The sequence below is a fragment of the Cucumis melo genome, chromosome 11 (assembly GCF_025177605.1).
Source record: "Cucumis melo cultivar AY chromosome 11, USDA_Cmelo_AY_1.0, whole genome shotgun sequence".
NCBI classification, from domain to species: Eukaryota; Viridiplantae; Streptophyta; class Magnoliopsida; order Cucurbitales; family Cucurbitaceae; genus Cucumis; species Cucumis melo.
In genome coordinates this window covers 31,539,123-31,556,951 of record NC_066867.1, presented here as the reverse complement: position 1 = coordinate 31,556,951, position 17,829 = coordinate 31,539,123, and positions in this window count along the sequence as shown.

Here is a 17,829-nt window from a genome sequence, read left to right as displayed (position 1 = left end):
GTTATATTTTGTAAATAGTTTTATTTTTTATACTATCTATAATAATTTCTCCTAAATTAAATGGAAATAATTCTAAACTATAAAACACAAGTTTAGGATTTTTTTTTTAAAGAAACAAAAATAGTTATTACTTATATTCGTTAAAAAATAAGAAATCTTAAGTAGGGATAAAATATTAAATTTATCTTCCATCAACTTAAATTGTTAGGTGAAACGATGATTTAGTATGATACTAATACACGTCTTGTGTTAAAAACTTCTCGTAATTAATATTGATTTTCATTTTTTGTTGGCCAAGATGACAAAAGGAAGGAGAAATGCATGTCGTTGATATAATAATATTAAATTTAATTTTAACAATTAATTTAACTTAAGTCATTTTTTGGTTATATAATAAATTGTAAAGGGGGTGTAAACTTCTAATGTTAAAGGAAAGAACCATGTGACGAAATAAACACACACACATATATAAAAGTAATTGATCCTTCAAAATCAGAAGATAAATGAAAGTTAGTTGATAATTTGAAATAGAAAACAAAGAGTAATACAAGTCAGAAATTATATAATGGTTTTTTAGTTTGAACAAATCTTGTATGTAAAAATGAAATTTATATAAAAATGTGAACTTTGCTTTCAGCAGACATGAGAAAGAAACAAACACAGAAGAAAAATAAAATGATGATAATAAATAAATAAATAAAAATGGGAGTCTTCTTATTTAGATAGAAACATCCCAACGTCATTGAAATCGACCTTTGAACTTAGAAATAGCTAAGAGAAGAGCCCCCACTTTTTGGAATGAGATAACATCACAATTGCATCATTCTTTTTTCATTTTGTTTTAAACTTATGCATCTTTACTCCTCAATTTTTAAAACAATTATTTTTTTTTCTTTTTTAATCGAATTCTTCCATCTAATAAACATTATTGACTTTATTATGTTTGCAATTTTCTTTTCAAAAATTTAAAAATGTTATTATTACCTCTCAAAGTACTACACGTTACAATTATCTATTAATTTAATAACATTATCATTTAAACTATCTAAATTGGAAATCAATTTCTAAATTAAAAATCACTTTGGGTGTTTGAAATTTCAAATTTGATATTTGGTAAGTAATTTGATATATTAAAAATAATTTTGATTAAATCTAAATCATCTCTTTCGAATATAGGCCCAAAAAATCTCTCTTAAATCATCAAAAGTTCATTTTTAACTTTTATTATACAAAATTACTTATAAATAAAACGTTAGAACTAAAAATTAAAATGATTATACATGAAAAACATTTAACTTTAACAAAACACTCACCAAGAAATCAAATTTTTTTTTTTAAAAAAAATGATTAATTCTTGAAAACAGTTCCAAAGATGTAGTTAATGTCACATCTTATTTTTATCATAAAACACACAAATCTAACTATGATTTCAAACTTTAATTAGTTGAAAAGAAATAATTGTAAAGTGTGACTTGGTCCATAACACAATCTTACCGTTAAATTGAAAAGCATAAGGGTGACACATAATGCTATATATATATATATATATATATATATATACATATATATATTTAGTACTTTATATGTTTTTTAATAATTTCTATTTAAGGGTTGCTATCATTACGTAAGGGTCAAGAGGATGCCACGAAAGATTTCTAAATAAATAATCACACAAAATTAATGTAAATTTGTTTTCTATTATTTTTATTTTTATTTTTATTTTTCCTTTTTTATATGAAAATATTTTTATAAAATTTAGAGGTGTTTCTCATCATTTTCAAATGGCTGGTGAAAAGTCATTGTCAAGAATCATCAATTGGGCTAGAGATTTCCATTGTCCTTCTAACTTTGTTTATCATCTTCAATTCACTAACCAAATTGGTGACAACAACTTTACAACATTTAATGCTTTGGCTTCATTGGCTTTTGCCTTCTCCAAATCTTTCTTTAATATCTCATCAATAGTGATAGGTTTTTATGCATTATTTTTCAATCTTTAATGTTTCTTTCCCATCATATATATAGATTTTCTTGTGTGGCTATCCATTCAAATTTTATATATACACACTCTTCAATATTTATATAATTTGCATATGCATGCATGATGATCAATATTTGACCCTTTTTCAGCACAACGAAAGATACTGATGATAGATCCAACCTTCGATCTCTAGAAAGACAAAACATGCCAATTTCTCTCTCTCTCTCTCTCTCTCTCTTTTTTTTTTTTAAGTTAAGCCTATTTTTGCTAATATTTCTTCAATTAAATGCTATGTTTATTTAACGATGGTGGTGACTGGGTTCATATTTTTTTTTATATAATATGTGAGATGGAAGAATTGAACCTCCTATTTGTAGATCGATAGTACAATCTGTATGATAATTGAACTATGTTTGTTTTGACAAAATGTTGTGTACAATGATATTTAACTAATTAATTTTATATAGTAAATAAATTGTTGTAACCATCTATTAAAATGTATATTATTCCTTGTTTAAAAAAGAAAATGGGTGATATTTATATATTTTTATACAAATGTTTGAGATTGGTCAAAGGAGAATTGTAAAAAAGGACAAAGTGGACAAAACACTTTAGATTTATGGCAAAATAAATTGTAGTAAATTTTTGTGTCATAAAATTTAAATAGTCCTTTTATTATTTTTAAAAAATTCATTAATTATAACTATAATGTCGACATTTTAATAATTTTATTGTAATTTCTAAAAGTAATTAATTAATGTATAATTAATTAAAGTATTAGTAATAAATAATAAAAAATCATATTAAATATTTCTTGATATTGTTAAATATTAATAGATAACCATAGAGTTACGATCCTAAAGTCAATTAGCAAAACATATCTAACCAACATTGTGGTGTCTCTTGATATTTTGAATGGACTATGTATCACAAATCTCTGTTCATATTTAAATCTCCGTTCAATCTTCGATTCCCTCTTTGTCAAGGACTCTTTTCGATCTCTCCATTTCAATATCCTAAATAATGTAACGTAGTTTTTTTCTTCAAAAATATCATGTAGGTACTATTTTTCAATTTGCATATTTCAACGTCATTCTCTAGTTTGATGAAGAAGTAAAAAAAAAAATTAGTTGAATAGATATTAAATAGGATTTGGGTAGATTCAATGAAATGAACAAATAGTAATCTCATCTTTCGTACTTGTAGAGATTCCATTGAGAAATCCGTAAAGTTTGTTGGTTTTGATTTGTCATTTATGAAAGTGAAAAAAAAAATTATAGCATTGATATCGATGTTGAGTGTGATTTCTAATAACTTTCTTGTTTTCTTGAAGTTGTTGCTTTGTTGTTCTTACCATTGTTGGAATTAAATTGTGATTCTTCGAAAGTGGTAATTAGTGACCTTATGTACGATTGTTTGTGAGCTATGCTTAAATTAACAATCTTCCAAATATATACTGCTACTACTAAAAGAGAGAAAATATATAATACATTGAGTGGTATAGTTGAATAGGCCGTTACACACGTTCTTGTACAAGAGGTTAAAAGAAGTTTAAAAAATATGAAAAAAGAATTAATGTGATAAGAATTTCATTAGGTACATACACATAAGGGTTGTCGAATTCAATAATTGATAGATCAAACATGTATATGGTCCCTACAATTGGTTTCATCACATCATGAGTTAGTTTATGAAATTTGTATTTGGATGCAATCCACATAAAGGATGAGAAAATCTTGATCTCATGGTACAAATGCAATTTTAGGTCAACTCTGTTCATGAAAACAAAAGTTAATGAAATTTAATTCACACTCTATGAGATTTTAGATATTTGAATGATGAAACCAATTAAAAAGTAAATTTTGATAATGACAAATGAAGAGATGAGAAGTGAAAATCATAGAAATAGATTGAAAGTAATGGTACAAAAATAATTGAGTTTTTGGAAGTATAGGCCACTCGAAGTTTATGACAAAGATAGAGCTTTAAAGATCATTTATATATTTAACATAAATAGACAACAAACACAACAAAGCTGGGCAACTCTTTAATTGTACTATATGAAAATATGTTTTTGACTTTTTCTTGAATTTGTTGTTCTCGATAAGTTAAAAGATTTATTTGGTAACTCATTTGTTTTTCAATCAATTTTTAAAATATAAATGTGTTTGACAACTAATTTTTACTCACATCAAATACTCGCTTGTTTTTTAAAATTACGAAGAAAATTTGAAAATAAAAAAAGAAAGCTTTAAAAAAATATGTTTTACCTTTTAAAAACAGAAAACAAAATCAGTTTATCAAACAAATATGGTTTTCTATTTTTAATAAACATAACCTTAAAAACGGAAATTAAAAAATAGGAAAACCAAACGTAAGAAATTGAAATGGTTATCAAACACTCATAAGAGACTTAAAATACTCATAAGAGACTTAAAATGAGAGAGAATTCCAATTGTTAAGGACTCCGTTTTCTTTATTATTTCTTTTTTTTAATATAAGATAAATTATACTTTTTTTATGACTTTATATGTTGAATAAATCCCTCAATTCGAAATAAAAACACTTTTGTAAGTATATTTTCTGAAGAGCAATCCAACTCCATATGAGTCTTAATCACTCTCTCCTTTTTTTTTTTTTGGTAAATAAAAATCTTACTTTCACATGTAAATAAAAAAATAATAAAAGTTATCATTGTTTTAAAATAATAATAATAATAAGTACTTAGAACATCTTAATATTTTTCTAATTTAAAACCTTCGTTACATTTTGTTTGAATATATTTGAGATTTGAAATTATTGTCTATTAAATCCTTTAGTTTTAATTGGTAAATTACAATAGAGTTCAAATTAAATTTAAATATCAATGTAAATTGATATCCTCACGAAAGTTTGAAGTTTCTACTGATGATCCACTTGAAATCATCTCCTAATAATCATGTTTAATGGTAAAGTCTAAAATTAAAGTTAGGTAAATTTTATACATAATATATTCTTTTTTATATACATTCACTTACACACAATTGGCAATGTTAATATGTTTTTTTCTTTTTTTCAAATACGTTTTCATTTCACAATGAGACAAGAAATTATAAAAATGTTAAATAGGTGTACTAGACATCAAAATTAAACGTTAAAAATAAAAATAAAAGTAAAAAAGAATTAAGAAAACTAAGAACTAAACTCCAATAATATAATTATGTAAGATTTCATCATCCTACACATCTTAATAAACGATTGCAATATTAAGATAAATATATGATGATGCATGTTGGATTTTCTTCTTCTTTTTTTTCTTTTCTTCGATGAAAATCTTTGTGTAGAAGACTTCGAATCTCAACTAAATTATATCCAAATAAATAAATCAAATATCGAAGGGCTTGGGACCATTTCAACAAAATTAGGTTTTTATTTTTATGTATCTATAAATATTATTTTCGTTTCTAAATTTATTTTATTTTTAAAGGGTGGTCTTTCAAATTTTAATGCGTACATACATACATATATATATATATATATATATATATATATATATATATATATATATATATATATATATATATATATATATATATTAGGTTTTTTCAGTCTTTGAATGGAAAATTGATGGTGGTAATTTAGAAACTTATCATTTAATGTGAGTTATTGTTAGATTACTTTTTCCATCGATTATTTAACCAATGAATCACATTATTTCATCTATGTGAATGTTTATTATATCATGCTAACATAAGAAATATTTTAAGACAAATTAAAGATTATAATACATACATATATAGATATAGATTGTAATAAATATGTTTTAAAAAATTACAATAAAGAGAAAAATGAATTCCGTTTACAATCTAAAGTTTAAGGCACAAATAAACCACAACATTAAAGACTGCAAAGGACAAGAAAACAATGTAATAATTTATAATAAAAACATAATTATCGATTTTCTGAAAACTAATCAAAATATAAAATAGACATTTTAAAATTACAGTGAAAATATAGACTAACTTCTTGCTCTGATGAAATTTTTAAATATCGATTTTTCATTATTGGATAATGTGAACATTTATCTGTTCATAGTTTTCTCTTCTTTTTTTTTTTTTTTATAGAAACATTTCTTTTTCAAAAGGAATATTATTAGAATTTTCAATTGAACCTTAGCTTTTAAGCAATATTGCAGCGATAATTTCGGCCCTTTATCCATGATTTAGGGTGAGAAATATTAAACTAATCACTATATTATTATTTAATAATACATAATGGATAAAATTTATTTCAAAGCTACATAATCTTAAAATAATTGTGCTATTTCTTATCCACGTAAGTTTTCCAAAGAGGTTACATATAATAACGAATAATGAATAATAACTTGAAAAATAATTCAGAATAGAAAATTCACGAACTATTTACTCTTTAAAAAAAATCCAAACCAATTCGAACTTATTATTAATTTTTAAGAAATGTGTTTTTCTTATACACATATATTTATCTTAATTTTATGAGTTTTATGAAAAAATTATTCTCCTGACTTCTAAAAATTAGTTTTTAAACTTTGAAAGAAACTTTTCATAATATAAATTAAGATTGAGTAATTAGTCTTAATTTAATTTAAAGAAGTGACTCGACTAACACGCATCAATCGAACCTACTGACACACCTATTTCTTTTCATCTATTTATTTATTTGTTTTCTATTATTATTATTATTATTTGACAGAAGGTGGAGTTCATTTAATATGGATTAATAAGGAATATTGACCTAAGTTGCGGATCTAATTGAATTGAAATAAAATATATGTTTAAAACATAATGGGTGGAAATTAATTGTAAATATAGGAAGAGTTAGAAGCCATGACCATCCATGGATAGCATTATAGTTTATTAATATTATAGTTTTCTCTTAATCATATAATTATATTATTATCTAACAAAAACAAATACTTCTAAAATAAAATAATTAATTAGTGTATTAGGGAATTTTAAAAAGAAATAAAATATTGTCATCTTGTTATAAAATTATTTCATTATTTTATTTTTAAAAATAAAGCATAATTTTATTTAAAAGAAAACATAAAAACAATTACTTGTTCAAGTTGAGGATGGCAATTTTGTTAGGGGGAGGTTTTATATCAATGCCTTGACTTATCGAATAGTTTAATGTTTGATATTATGTATTTTTGGCATTTGATGAACAATGAAAGAGACAATGAGATATGATGCATTCCTTTATTAGTAATCTTATAACCAAACAATCATATTCTTTCTCCCCAACAATCATATTATCTATAATAAAATCGTACATCTCCTTTAAAATAACTCGTTTTTAATATCTTTAATAGGGAAACAAATATTTTAATCACAATATTTTTCTATAATTTTTAAGTATAAAAATTATATTTGTAAAAAAAATTGTTGACTACTAACTAAATCGAACCTAACTCAATTGACATAAATTTGATTCTAAAAATTAATTAAGATAAAAAATGTGTTAGTCACTTTTTTTTTTTTTAACATCTCCAAATAGGTGAGGATTGATTAGCAATATATTTATTCATTAAGCTAAAGCGCAAGTAATTTTTATTCTAAAAATTATCATGTTAGTTTTATATGAGTTAATTCTAATCATATAATACCATATATTTAGATAATATCATTATTTATTTATTTATTTATTGATAGTTTGAGTCTTTGATGATATCATGTTGGAGAGAACAGCCTCTTTAGAGCTTCATCCTATTTTAATTTGTTCTCATTATGTTGAGATAAAATTTTTATTTATGATAAAATAGATTATTGTTGGAAATAATAAGCTTGCTTTCGCCCTTATCAATTAAATCATATCAAATTAATATTAATTTATAGAACACTTATACCTAATTTATTTTTTTAATTTATAAGTTATTTTTTATACACTGTTTTATTTTTTATTTCACATGTGATTTTTCTAAAAGTTCAAGTATATCCACAATTATTTTAAGTTAAACTTTAATTTCTTTTTGTGAGATTTCAATTTGTTTGTGTATCATTTGAGAATTATATTAAGGTGTGTGCCTTACATCCTAAGGAATAAGTAAAGTATGCATAAAACTATTCATTATACATATTATTTTAAGAGGTTCAAAATCTTCCTATACCATTTGTCAAAGTAAAAAGAAGAAGAAAAAATATTTTATAAACTCTACAACTTATCAATGATGTCGTTTAGTTTACCTTTATTCTTGATCACACACATATAGGTTTTGATTATTTTACTTGAAGATAATTCTAAATCGCCATATTAATGTATAGAAAAGAGAGTACTATTTGATTTAGGTTTATTAATCCCTTGTTAATTGGTAGCTTAACTTATCAATAATACTTCTAAACTATGTGGTTGCTTTCATTACCTCACTCAAATTTTGGAAAATTTATTTTAACAACGGTGTCCGAACACTAAATTGATTATCAATAGTATGTGGTTATTATAGTGCAGTCTATAAGTTATAAAAGTATAAATTTATAGTGCAAAGACTATTTTAGTGTTCGTATGATTTGTATTTTAATTGTAGACTCTCTTAGTCTAGGTAGAAAATATTAAACATAGTACCAAAAAACGAAGAAATGATGAATAGGAAATAGTAAAAAGTGTAATAAATAGGAGTTTGAAATAAGAAAAAACTGAAATAAAAAACATATTTGAAATTGTAGGTCATGATAGTTTAAAAAACCAACTATAATTTAAATCAACCATATATTATAATTAGATCCTAATGGACGTTAATAATTCACTTCATCTCTTTCTAAAATTCGAAATATATTTCCAAACAATCCTTGTAGGTTTTTGCTGCAAAATTTATAGGCAGACGTTTTGAGTCGGTTTGTCCTAATTATATAAATATATATAAATAGACTAGGAGACAACAATGGTAAGTCCATAACCTTTATCTTAAGTAGGTTATATAAGAGTAATTTTCAACTATATAAATTAATATTTGTCCATATAATTTTTGGATCAAATTTATATATTAATAAATCAAGCTTGTTGAATACGAAATAGGAATAGCTTTTTTATGTACGTATGTGTGTCAATGTATATATGTGTATGTGTATGTGAAGAGAATGAAAATGCACATCGCAATTAGATCATTTATTTCTATTTCATATTTTATGTAATTAAATTTTAAAATAATTTACTAAAATTCAAAAATAATTTTATGTGGTTCCGCTCTTCATTTGATTTCTAGAAAAGAAAAATCAGACTTTAAAATAAAATTAAGAAAACATTAATATTATGTCGTTTATTATATTTATGAATATATTTAAAATTATTCTAAAAAAAAACTTTTAGTGTCATATAAATTTAGGGATAAATCATAATTTGTTTGAACTAAGTCGTTTGAAAATACATATGGCTTCAACTTCGAAACATTCAATTAAATATTAGAGGTCTAAACACAATTTTACATAAAGTAATATAAAATAACAATTACACCAAGAAATATAAATAATAAAACATATGTTAATTAAATGATATATAACTCATTACAAAAACATTTTACATCAATAAGTTGTTCATAAAACCAGATCTTATAGAACTTAAAACATAATTGATTGGTTTTCTATTCATTAAACATTTTGAACTGCCCCTATCCATATATTCAAAACATGTGGAAAAATTATTGTAATGAATTATCTCTTTTCTATCCCAAGTTACACATTGGTATTGGTTGTTATATAATGCTCATATAGTATAGAAACATAGGATGCCTGCACTCAATAAAGTTGATGATCTTCTTCATTACTTTTTTCCCTTAAACTCTTTGCCATTGAATGCATATCTTTGAGTTTTTTTTTTTCTTTTTTTCAACAAACAACAAGAGAAAAGGGATTAATAGACGTTCTCAATTAGATTGACACAGTCTTGATGTCTTCATCCTAATTTTCGTTATCCTAAAATACTCCATTGATGATGAAAAAAAAAAAGTTCTCTTTTCAGTCATATTTTACTTATAAAATTAAGAATTATAATTGGAATATTCCAAATATATTATTGGTGAAGGACCACGATGAATAAGGCACCGTTTAGGCATATGCGAAGAAATGGCCTTCAATTTGATTGACATTTATGGTTGATGATGTATTATTTTTCCAATGTTATATTGAGAGGCATTGATGTTTCTCAAAATCTATAAATTAAAATCTGACCTTATAGGAACCCTCAAGGTGGTGGATGATTCTCATATTCTCAAATTATTATATGTGTGCCCATTTCTACACCCACACAAGAGACCCATTCACCTTTAAAGAATAGCTAAATAATTAACAACACAACTTAAAACATATCACAATATATATATATATATATATATATATATATATATATATAATCATCCAATTTTCACGATTTTTCCAACATCTTAAAGATTATGTGCTTATAAAATAAACAAATACCGTTGTGAACAAACTTCTCTATGGGCTTTGTGTCTTGACAAAGAAAGATGGTAGAGCTTTCATTAATTAAAGACCAATAATGACCCCCATGAACAAAACATATCACAATATATATGAACTAATTAAACGAAAACTTTAAAATGTTAAACAAATCAACCCCATGCAGTGGAAATCTATGTAATGATCAATTATAGAGGCAACTATACATTAATAAATTACAAAAAGAAAACAGGCATAAAGGAATAAGACTTTATGCTATGCATCAATACAACTTGAGATTAATTAAGCACATTTAATCCCAAAGGGCAGCTCGTACCAAATACTAATCATGGCTTTTGATGATCTCTAACCTAGGATATGCACTCTTTCTAAATTAATGCTTTGGATTATATTTAATTAGTCATAGACCTTTGAGGTTAATCAAATGAGTTTTTTAAGAATGAAACCTAAAAGTTTTCTACTTTTTTTGTTATGTTTTTTAAATAAATAAAAAGTTAGACGTATGATTTTTTCTTGAATAAACTTTTTTCATCTAATTTACAAATTGAGAGGGTTGTAGGGTGGTTGTGCTTACCAATTAAGTTTGAACTATACCAAACATTCTTAAAGAACTTTGTTTAAAAATTTCATTCAATTAGGTCATGCCCCATAACCCATTTATTTTTTGTTTTTAATTTTTAAAAATTAATTTTTATAAAAAATAGGTATGTATTTAGTAATTGATTCACTTTTTAAAAAGAAAGCAACTTGTTTTAAACGTTATAGGAGAAAAATTGAAAAAAAAAATGTTTTAAAAAATACATTTAACTTCGAAAAACTATAAAACAAGAACAAAAAATTAAAATAATTACCATATGAAACTTTAGTTTTTAAGAAAATAATTACCAAATGAATCTTTAGTTTCAAAGGTTATCCCTTAAAATAAGAAAGAAAAAATAAAACAAAAGTAGAAAATCGGAAGAAATTATGTTAGAGAAATGGTTAAAGTGTATGTAAATGTTTTTTTGTTCATATATTAACAACATATTATATTTTAACTGCTTTTTAATTTTTGTTTATTTTATTTTTATTAAATTAAATTGCATCATTAAAATTTTAAAACAAAATATTAACAATTTTTATATAGAACTAACAATAATATTTTTTTTTTCCGAAAGCTTCAACCATATTTTTAGACAACCTATAAAGTTAAAAAAAAATATTTTCTATCATTGATTAATATTTAACTTTTAAGCACCATTACTTTACAAAATTTTGTAGACAACCTATAAAGTTAGAAAAATATTTTCTATCATTGTATAATTTTTGTTATTATGATTATGTTGAGAAGAAGTGATGTGTAATGTTAGCCAGCCTCTTGATTTGAGTAAGTGCAATATTATGTATATCTTATCGATTTTTGAAAATGTAAACAATGAAAAATAATAATGGAATTGAAATGATATTGGGAGAGGACAGGTTGATTGATCTAAAGGAACTTTAAACTTTCAATCATTCAACACACAAACTTTTGCACAAATCCATTTTGGATTAAATGCTATTTATTTATTTGATTGTTTTTATTACTTTATTAAAATGAGCTGTTGAGCACCAACCAATTTATGTGGAAACAATTGAGGAAAGTAATTTAAAAAATGTGTCAAAAAAAAAAAGGAAAAGAAAAGAAAAGAAAAGAAAAGTTCCATCTCAAGGTATTTGGGTGGTGAATATTTATCAAACAACTTGCTTTTGTTAATTATGAGAAAAATGTTATTTTTGAATCAAATCTTTAGAAAGGAAGAAAAGAATATGATCAAAACCAAGATTATGCTTTATTTTTTTTACAAAATAAAATCCAGTTGGTTGCACTTTGATTTTAGTTGTGCATTTGCTTTTTTATAAAGTGGGTTCTTCTCTAAAGCATCTCCTTCTCTCTATCCATAAAAGGATTTGTGTTTGTTTTGTTAAACATATACATATTTGGACTACTCCCATTTCAAATAATTAATAATCATAATTAATTTCTAAAAAGATTTGTGCAAAATATTATTCTTTATCCCTTAATTAGCTATATATGTTGTGCAATTGGATTTATATTTTATTAGTTTCAACCAAAATGATTGTCAAAATCTTATATTAGAAAATGAACAAATATTTCTTTGACTAGTGTTTGGAATTTTAGGTACTATTGAAGAAATAGACCTAAAATTCCTATACTATACAATATAAAAGCAATACACCAAATAAAAAGAAAAAAAGTAGAGGAATAAAAGGATACACTTTGACACTAAAATCTGAGGACTATCTCAAAGTCTTATGCAGCTATAAGTTCTCCATATACATGAGGGAATAATATAAGATTTAACACACTTTTAATTTCAAAATTTTAATTTCTCTTTAGTAAGTTGCACATAAAAAAAAAAAAAAAAGTACCTACGAAATGCTTTTTAAAATTCTAAAATATCTTTCTCTTATGATTTTTCTGATAAAGCCAACCTCGAAATGTCATTTATATACTAATTAATTTATAATAAGAAATTATTTAAAAAAAAAAACATCACAAAGTTTCACCGTACATAACAAAAAAAGATGAAATTTCTAAAAGTATATATGTGTGTGTGTGTGAGTGTGTGTGTGTGTTTGTGTCAACACTATATATATTTTAATAGTTGTAGAAAGGGTAATTACATTTGACTCAAAAGTAAAGCTATTGTCATATTCTAAACACACTTTCTGATATATGGATGATTGAAGATAGATAGTTTAATTTAAAGTGCTTTTTCACTTAGTTTACTTTGTCCCATCTTAACCAAAAAAAAAAAAGGCTTTACATGTCAAACAACTCCAATTACCTGTGATTCAAAAGTATTCATCAAGACTTCCATTTTATTGTAGTAAAGAAACTTAATTGAAGTAGAAAGTCATATACGTATCATGAAGTTAATTCACTTTAAAATATAAGTTTGAAAGTCACGAAATTAAAAGGAAGAGATTCATGATGTATTTGAAATACATCTTCAAGTGTTTAATTTAGAAATAAACTATTTTGAAAGAAATTGGAGTGTGTGGCAATGTCCCAAAAAAATAAGCTTTTTCTATCGAAAGTGTCGAGTATAAATGTATTTTTTGAAAAATATTTTTTTCAAATTAATCCAAGGAGATTTTAAATATTTGTTTAAATGTTCCAAATTTAAAACATAATTAAATTCCCATGACAATTCTTATATATTTGGTTGGTTGATTGATTCACATTCAATAATAATAATTTGTTATAATTTCTGTAATTATGTAAATTTGAATGTTAAATTTTATAAACAATTATATAAAAATTTTAGTACTCAATTTCATAATTGAAAATTTGAGAATGTACTTCAAATTTTATGATTTACCCTTATCATCATTATTATATTATTTTCTTCTTTAGAAAGCAAAAACAAGAAACTATATAACTTTGCTAATTATAAATTCTTTTCTCCGAAATTTTATTATTATTATTTTTTAAGAAAAAAACTCATTTCTACTTAAAAGTTTCCAATTTCATGAATTTAAACATCACTGCAACATTTTTTAACTTTAGATGTCAGTCTGAAACTGTGATCGTATTACATGCATTAAAAGATATCGTGACAAACTATTGTTGATGGCGGTTACAAACCACAATCAAAACTTCCGATATCATAGGGGTACAATAACGGTTAACTGTGATGGTGGTTGTTGACTAACATCAACTTTCATGTCATCATATGCTCGTTATGATGATTTGATTTGATGTACTCAGTTGAGAACCAACATCATACCCATGTCTTCATCTATCTCCATGTAATAGTATGATAACAATTTGTAACAAAAAAAATTTATGGACTATTATGAACTGATGTTGATTCTAACTCAATTTGTTTTGTTTAGCATATATTTAGAACCCAACTCGGCATAAAATGATATTTTTACATTATTATTAGTTCACGTTTCCTATTTAATCAATTCCTCCCAACAATTGTTCAATAAATTAGAGACAAAACTTTCCTAAACAACTATTATCTTTCGTTTCATTTCAACATTAATCAATTCATGGGATTAAACATTGCTTTTAGAATAGCTATACAATAATATATTTGAAATTAAATCTAGCAAAATCGTAAAAAAATTAGTTTGGCTAACAAATATTATATTGGTTGAGTTATGTTCACTTTGACCTTCTAAATAGTTTACTAGATAATATACAAATTGATCATATTAATCATAAAAATCGAAAAGAACAAACAACTTCGAGAATCCATATATGTCAATCTTCTCCGCAAAGGAACAAAACTCAAAAGATTTAAACGTTTAGTTCCAAAGCTGAATTTATTCTCATAGTTCAAAGATTCAAAGCTTGATCGAAGAGTTTGCCAAAAGAAAAAAGAAAAAAAAATAACTCAGAATCTTTACACATCTCTCTCAAAGACAAAGCCAATGGAGATGAAAATTAAAAGGAACAAAATAGTGAAAAGACAAAAACATATTCTACCATTTTTGGATCATCATGAGAGCATCGAATCCAATCCAATCATCGGACTGCTACCCTCTATTCGCAAAGGGAATTTTTATTGCTTAAATTGCATGGTTCGATCCAATATAATCCAATCATCATTTAAGTGGCTTCTTCCGTCACCCCCACCCTCCTCTATAATTCATCAAAATATTGCTAAAATACCTTCGAATTTAATATTGAGATCCTCAAAAGATCAAGTACGAGATCTCATTGACGGACTAACGAGTTGGAATTCAAGAGTAAGATGCCCTAATATAGTGTTCCAAAGCAACACCCCCAAAACTTTTAAGTTATATTTGTTTTAATCATAGTTGAGTTATTTACGACTTTTAGTCTAAAATTTAGAGAAATGTACGTTATATAAACTCTTTATTATAAGAGAGGTAGGTTTAATCTGGCTTTGTTTGATCTTCTTTGTACTTAAACATACAAAAGGTGAATTGATGTTTAAAATTTTCAATTGAGTTTCAAAGGTCGAGAAAAGTAAGGTAAAATTAGTATTTGGATGTGTTTTATGATAAATTGATTTAGGAATTTTTTTTTCCTTTCTTTTTTTACCAAAGGTTTCCATTAAAACATGAAGAATGAGAAACAAACTTTTGACATTGAAAAATGAGAGTACAAAGCCCTATTCAAATTGAGCTACACTCTTTTGGCATAACCACTATAAATTAGGCATAATATTTTAACTATTTGTGATTATGTATTTAATTTAAAATATTTTTATAAAATAAATATTTAACATTGTATTTCATTTAAACTATTTAAATAACAAATTATATTATGTTTACAACCATCGTGAATTGGCATAGTAGTAAACAGGGGACATGACCTTGATAAAGGGTGAAAAAATCATGGGTTCAATCCATATCATGGTTTTGATAATGAAATGTTACGTTGCACGGTCATACGAGTTTTAAACATCCCATCGATGTGAAGGGAAGCGTAAAGTACCATCAAAATCTTCTGCTTTGTTTTCGTGGTTACATCTTTGAGATCAGATTTTAGAGACGTGTAAAAATCAATGTTAGTGTCACGTGAAGATGAGAAACATTTTTCTTGTTTGGATTTTGACAACAATACTAAAAGGCTTGATTCTAGAATATTTTTTGTGCAAATATAACTTTTATGTTCTCCTGTTTTCCTAAGTTAGAGCTTTTAAATTTTGTCGTTTAATCGGTACATTTTGATTGTAGAAAAAATACTCTTACTCTTAGGTAGTCCATGATGCTTAAAAAAAAGAAAGAAAAACAATGACTTTGGCCTCCTCATTTTTGTAAGCTATAAGCAATGGCGGATTTAGGATGGGTCAAGGGCACGTGTCCCCCTCAAATAATCTGTTATATATGTATGTGTATTATTTTTAAAAAATTTATAGTTGAATGGTGTTTAATGATATAATATTAAGTTTTCTTCTTGGTTTTAATAAAGCAATTGATTTTTAAACATTTTAAATATTTTTTTAGGTTTCTTGGTTACAGAATTGAAAGTTTATAGATCTATTACAATTTTCAAAGATACTCATTAGAGTAAATTAAACTGAAAATTTAGGCCGGGGACTGACTCTGATGAAGAAAGGGATGAAAGGGGGAAAGCATCCTAAAATGAGATTGGGTTGGAACATCTTTGATCAAAGGAATGAATCTACGGAATTCTGGATGATCTTTCTTCTGCGCCTGGTTGTGTTCTTGCCCTTCCTCCTATGGCTTCGCTTTCTTCTTGCTTTTGAAGTTGAGAATGCTGTATCTAAAAGCTCTTTCTGCTTACCCTACCCCTTTGTGATCATTCACCCGAAATGGGCGAAAGGGATACTATGAAAGAATTACCTTTGTGATGAAAGAACTTCAGCTCCAACCGCGTAGTGGGTTGCCCACCCAGGGAAGAAGATGAATGCAATGCCCCCTTTCCTTCTTTCTACCGCGGAGTGGGTATCGTCCCCCAATCTTCTCCCCTAGGCGGGTTTATGATTGGAACCTCCAATCCCCACTTTGAGAGATCAAATCTCCATTTTCTTATTATTATTATATATTATTATTATTATTATATATTAGTCAATAATAGCAAAAACTAAAATTGTCATTGAGATTTGAGAGAATAATAAGTGTGTTTTATGCACACTATTACTATATATATTATACTTGAATTTGTTATTTCCATCCTCCAAAAGAAAAGGTTTCTATATGAGGAGTCACGTGAATAATTTCGTTGTACAAAGATTTTTCTAACATACAATATTCTGCTCTTACTACTTGACAAATTCGTTTTATGGGATACAAACTAAAAGTTTTCACCTTTTTTTACCAATTTTATCTATTCAAAATGGATCTTTTAATTATATATATATACCAATTCAAAAGGGATGACTCTAGAATTTCAAAGTTTTTTTTCTTTTTCACTCTTTCTTTCCACTTTAGTTTTTCTCTGTCTTGTAATAAAAATATAGTTGACCGAATAAAGATAGTATCAATCGGTGAATTATTAGAAGTTTAAAAATCGACAAAAACAACCAAAAAGGACTTTTCTTTACATAATTTACACCCTCTTAAGTAATTAACATAAGAGTTTGTTTGAAAAAGTCAAATAAAAGAAAGAAAAAAAAAAAAAAGACTTAGATTCGTTACGTTTTGTATACTCCTAACAAGTCGGTGAATTTTTGCCATATCTCTTTTATTATTATTATTATTATTATTATTATTATTATTATTATTATTATTATTATTATTATTATTATTATTATTATTTTGTATATGATATGTTTGCTGAAATTAGTCCCTATTTTCCACTGTCTTCAACCTCAATTTCCATTTCTCAATTCAATTTCTTCTCATCTCTCTCTCAAAGAAAATTGAAATAAAAGATTATTTCAAGTTGACTACAATGAATTCAACCATATTATTAATGAGGACTCATAAATC